Source organism: Halictus rubicundus, chromosome 8 (genome assembly GCF_050948215.1).
Source record: "Halictus rubicundus isolate RS-2024b chromosome 8, iyHalRubi1_principal, whole genome shotgun sequence".
NCBI classification, from domain to species: Eukaryota; Metazoa; Arthropoda; class Insecta; order Hymenoptera; family Halictidae; genus Halictus; species Halictus rubicundus.
In genome coordinates, this window is record NC_135156.1 from 5261847 (window position 1) to 5267846 (window position 6000).

At 41.1% G+C, this 6000-nt stretch overlaps 1 protein-coding gene across 2 annotated transcripts in view; it reads right to left on the minus strand.

Moving 5' to 3' along the window:
• LOC143356025 (prohormone-1) overlaps positions 1–3315 on the minus strand; it is a 31759-nt gene extending 28444 nt beyond the window's left edge. For both annotated transcript variants that reach the window (XM_076791338.1, XM_076791336.1), the window contains exon 1: positions 3113–3315. The gene's annotated coding sequence lies outside the window, so the exon portion shown is untranslated. The remainder of the gene's footprint in view (positions 1–3112) is intronic.
• Between the last annotated feature and the right edge of the window lie 2685 nt (positions 3316–6000).

A 6000-nucleotide genomic window follows, 5' to 3' on the forward strand; every position in this document is an offset into this window, starting at 1 on the left:
ATACCAGCAATAAACTAAAAAAAAAAAAAAAAATAGAAAGACTTCGATGTCCAATCTACAGCTTGCAACAAGAATTGATTGGTTCATAAATGAAATTGTGTCGCTTTGAGCATTTGGAAACACGCGATCGTCCTCCGTGCAGCATCACGCACAGTTTAACTTCGAAAAAATGGCGGGCAATATTCGAACGGCAGTCGCCGGCACGTTTGCCGAGAATTATCCGAGAAGTTCCCTGCCATTCGATAGTCCCGTGAATCTTTGTGCTGCCGGTGAAGGATCGATTCGCAGCGTCGATTTTATTCCGTGCTATCGCGGTCTCTTATCAGCAGATTACGAATGTTAGCTCGTCTGCGGCATTTTTACCAAGCATCGCAATTAACCTCTCCAGAGAGACGAGCTTTTTAAATATTTAATTTCCAGTTTTCATGAAAATATTATCAACGCTCCCATGCGACCGGTATTTTACTTTTATTGCCGAGAGATTCTGCAGCGACTAGTTCACAGACAGATTACAATTATAATTTTTCAATCTAGATTAAATTATTCTAATGAAAAAAGTTCGGTGTGCGATGAGACACCCACGAATTTTTTCAAGTGAGAAAAATTGTAATACGGATTTTTGATTTATTAAAAATATTATCGGCACGACAAGAGATTTTTGTTTTTATTCCCAAGAGATTCTCCGGCTCAACAAATTTTTGAATAGTTTTTAATTAAGAAAGTAGAACTTACACGTTCCTGAAGAGGTTACAGGAAAATTAATTGCGCAAACATTCTGAGGTTTAATTGTCGGTACTTTTTATCAAAGTGGCTTCTTCTCTTTGTTCATCTTTTCGCCCTTTGCCAAGCAGGAGGCATTAAAACGGATGAAAATCGAAGTTGAGAAAGACTCGTTGGTAATTCGATTGCATCTGGACATTAAACTTGTGACATTCAAGCGTTACCATTCAAAATGAAAAGTTCGCGGCGTAATGCAATTTTACTTATTCTGCTAATCGCTGCGGTCGGGATTAAAACAGTGTACAACAGGATGAGATTATGCTGAAGCTGTTCAAGGTACACAAAAGTCCGGAATTTAATCGTAGCATGTTGGAGACGTCACATTTTAATATGTGAAATTAAAATGAAATTTCAATGTGCATATTAATTTTGAATTTTGTACATATTAATACCAAAGCGCTGTTTGCCTGATTCAAATCGACGATGCAGGAGTACCTCGTTAAAACAATGCTCTTGTAATATCTTGTCCTAATGAACCAAAGGGAACCCACTTGAAAATGCGACAAAGGGAAAGAAGCTTTCGCGAGAATTCGGAAAGTTTGCGAAACGGAGCCGTGCAACCTAGATTCTGAAATAACGCTTTACATACTTGGTCTGCGAACAAGAACACGCCTCACGACGAAAAGAAATCTGTGCATTTCGTTTTAAACAGCCCGGTAGCGTAAATCACATTTACAATCTTCGTTAAAGATAATCTAAAAAGAACAAGTCGTTTTCAAAGCTAATATCAAGAATCCTGCAGAAAGATCAGCAATCTACTTATACTGTTTTCACCTAAAAAGCAGATTTTATTTTGATAACGATCTCTGAAGCACAGGACACCTTCAAAGCTACAATTTCATTACGAATTTTCTTTCAGATGTGCAATCTATTATACGGCTATCAATAGACGGCGGATCTTTATGCAAAACAAATATCGCAAGTCCCGTTCAAAAGATCTCTCGAATGTCGACTTTAAGGGTTCTCGTGCATGGGGGCGTAGAAAAATAAAAATTTCACAGTATGGGGTGCACAGAAATAAAATGTAAGAGCACAGGGGCGCCCCAAAACCGAAAATAGCGAGTACCGGAGCTCCCAAAATTAAAATGTCTTAAAAATGAAACTGAGAGCATGGGGCGCACAGAAATAAAATATGAGAGCACAGGGGCGACCCAAAATCGAAATGCAGAGCGTGGAGGCGCCGAAAAATTAAATTGAGAGCACGGAGGCGCACATAAATAATATGTGAGAGCTCGGGGGCGTGCAGAAATAAAATATGAGAGCACAGGGGCGCCACAAAATCAAAATGCAGAGTACGGGGGCACCCAAAAATGAAATTGAGAACACGGGGGCACCCAAAAATGAAATTGAGAACACGGGGGCACCCAAAAATGAAATTGAGAACACGGGGGCGCACAGAAATAATATGTGAGAGCACGGGGGCGCACAGAAATAAAATATGAGAGCACAGGGGCGACCCAAAATCGAAATGCAAAGCGTGGAGGCGCCGAAAAATTAAATTGAGAGCACGGAGGCGCACATAAATAATATGTGAGAGCTCGGGGGCGTGCAGAAATAAAATATGAGAACACGGGGGCGCCCCAAAATCGAAACGCAACGCACGGGGGCACCCAAAAATGAAATTGAGAACACGGGGGCACCCAAAAATGAAATTGAGAACACGGGGGCATCCAAAAATGAAATTGAGAACACGGGGGCGCACAGAAATAATATGTGAGAGCACGGGAGCGCACAGAAATAAAATATGAGAGCACAGGGGCGACCCAAAATCGAAATGCAAGTGGAGGCGCCGAAAAATTAAATTGAGAGCACGGAGGCGCACATAAATAATATGTGAGAGCACGGGGGCGCGCAGAAATAAAATATGAGAGCACAGGGGCGCCCCAAAATCGAAACGCAAAGCACGGGGGCACCCAAAAATGAAATTGAGAACACGGGGGCGCACAGAAATAATATGTGAGAGCACGGGGGCGCGCAGAAATAAAATATGAGAGCACAGGGGCGCCCCAAAATTGAAATGCAGAGCACGGAGGCACCCAAAAATGAAATTGAGAACACGGGGACGCGGAGAATTAAAATTTGAGAACACAGGGGGTTCCAGAAAACCGAAAATGGGGAAATGTCTTAAAAATAAAATTGAGAGCACGGGAGCGCACAGAAATAAAATTTGGAAACGCGGGTAGCTCTATAAAACCGAAAACGGAGAGCACGGGTCGCTCAAAATTGAAATGTATAGTACAAGAGCGACAAAAAATGAAATCGCGAGGCCGGTGGCGCTCTCGTTTGGGAGCGCGCGAAATAAAAGGGAGTTGAATCAGGAATGAGAAAATACCTCGTGTAAGGTGACGAAGGTGGTAGCGACGTGGGGGTGTGCGATCCAGGGATCCAGGGGTTGTATAGGGTGGTTGTTGTTTTTGGCTCGCGGCGACAAGCGGCAAAGCAAGGATCGGTGCCTTCACACACAGGGGACAGAGTGACTGAGCTTGCAAGCACGCGACCACTTTATATCCGAGACACGGACTGGGTCGGCGCTGTTGGCGGTGTTGGCGGTGGTAACGTCGCGCTACCGGTTCGCTCGGTGGTGGAAAACTCACCCCCGCCAGCCCACACGGCTTTCCGAGCCACTCTTTCTCGCAACTCACCCCGACCCCGACGTTGCACGCGTTCCATCCAACCCCCTTTTTCCTACCCCTTCCCCATCCCCGTCTCTCTTTTGCCACCCCCTTGGCCACCCCGTCCGGGAACAATGATGCGAACCAGCCGAGCTGTCCCGTTCGGTCTCCCACGACGAGAAGTCTCTCGCGACGAAACGAGACAACGATGGCTGCTCGATGGACCCCTTTTGTTGCCAGTTGTCCGTCAAATTCCATTCCTGAACGACTCGCACTCGCGAGCTCGTCTTGCTCGCCGATTCTTCAATCCTTGATATAGGAGACCGGGGCAAGTTGATCAAATCTCTCATTTCTACAATTTTCGTTTCAATCAATTACGTGAGATACAGTACGCTCAAATATTCTTCGAATAGTCACTCTCCATACAGTCACTCCCATTAACCCTTTGCACTCGAAGCTATTTTAACGCCAAAACGAAACATTTCTTCCGACCTAGAATATTTCTCTTTTCTTTTCATGTTATACATACGAAAATGGTGCAATTTACTCGTACAATACCGAAGTGTTCAGTAATTTATTAAATACAAACAAATTTGATAATGTAAAAAATATTTTTAGTAAAGATACAGCAATTTTTAGTGGCGCCTTACAGTCTCCATTCGAGTGCTAAGGGTTAATATTCGAACGCACTAAGGACGACAACTTTTTTAATATTGGACCATACGGCCAGCATATTTTTGAGAAATTAGAACAACTAGTTTACTACATAACGTAGAATACAATTTTGAAAAAATTGCAATCGGTCGGAAACTGCACAGAAAATACTAACAGTTGTATTTTACAACCTTTTTGTGTGGGCCTGTACTGAAAATTTAAAAAATACGTTTTGTATTAATTATATACAGGGTGTTCACGCTATTACTAGCCGGCGTTTTTCCTGTAAATAGTAAATATTAGAAAAAAATGAAAGAGGAAAAAGTAGTACTGTATTTTATACGCAACACAAAGGCGTACGTAATTTTTTAGGGTTTATACTATTTTGTTAGTGGTGAAGGCGAACTTCAATTTTTTAAGTAGAATGCTGTATATTTTCTTATACCACATGAAGCGTGTGTCTAGACGAATTCATCCGTACACTGCACAGTGATTTTCAAGGTCATGCAAGGTCAGAAATGGAAGAAACATTTTGAATATTTCATAACAATGTGTTTACAAGTATTCCTTATTCATACAAATCAAATGATATTGTCATTCACAATCAGAGTGATTATTTCTGGTTTCTACTATGACGAGACAATTTCAGTGTTACTTCCGAAACCGATTAGTAATATCACATAGTGATGTATCCGTTATTCGGTGGATGAGAAGGCCGATATGGTACGCATTTATTAGCAGTGCAATGGAAATAAAAGTAAAAGTAAATTGAAATACCTAGAGGAACATTCGGACAGAGTGCAACCAAATGAAAATCAGTTTGTTTTGTGTGCCAAGCGGTTGAAGGAAACAGGGTATTTGCAAAATAAGTGTCATAATCGGAAATGTCTTCTTTCTAAAGATAAAAAGTAAAAAGTAAAGATAAAAGTCCTCTCACATTTTGAAGAAAACCCGACAAATTCGGTGCGAAAAGTAGCTTCCGCGTGTGGCATTTCAGTTGACTCAACTCATAACATCTTAAAATTACATAATTACAAACCCTTAAAAAGTACCATAAAGTACAAGGGCTACAAGAAAGTGATATACCGCCGCATACTGAATTTTGCGATTGGTTACTCATGAAGAACAGAAACGACTGCAATTTTTATAAAAACATTCTTTGGACAGATGAATCAAGCTTCGATAACAATATGATGACCAACACTCATAATGCTCATGTATGGTGCAGTGAAAACCCAAGAGTGAGAAGGGAAACGAGTTTCCAAGTGCAATTTCGCATAAATGTATGGTGTGGCATAATTAACAATGTGCTATTAGGACCTTATTTTTATAGTGGAATATTGAATGGGGAAAGATATTTAGCGTTTTTAAATATGCAATTTAGAGACTATTGGGCACATCTGCCACTGTCTATTATGCAAGGTATGTATTTCCAACAAGACAGAGCCCCACCACATAACAGCAGGATCGTAAGAAATTATCTCAACGACATGTTTCAAGACCGATGGATTGGAACTTACGGATCTGTCAAGTGGCCAGCAAGATCTCTAGATTTATCACCCATGGCCTTTTTTTTATGGGGTGCTTTTAAAGAGTTCGTTTACGATACACCACCGAGAGATGTTAACGACTTGAAAAACAAAATAGGACAAGCATGCGCGTTATTATCTCGGACTACATTAGGGGAAGCTGCCAAAAATGTAATTAAAAGAGCCGAAATGTGCATTCATGCACAAGGAAGTCATATTGAACATTTACTGTACCATCACCAATAAAGAATACTTGTAAACACATTAGTATGATATATTCAAAATGTTTCTTCCATTTCTGACCTTGCGTGACCTTGGAGGTCACTGTGCAGTATACGGATGAATTCGTCTAGACACACACTTCAAGTGATATAAAAAAATACACAGCATTCAATTTAAAAAATTGAAGGTAACCTTCATATCAA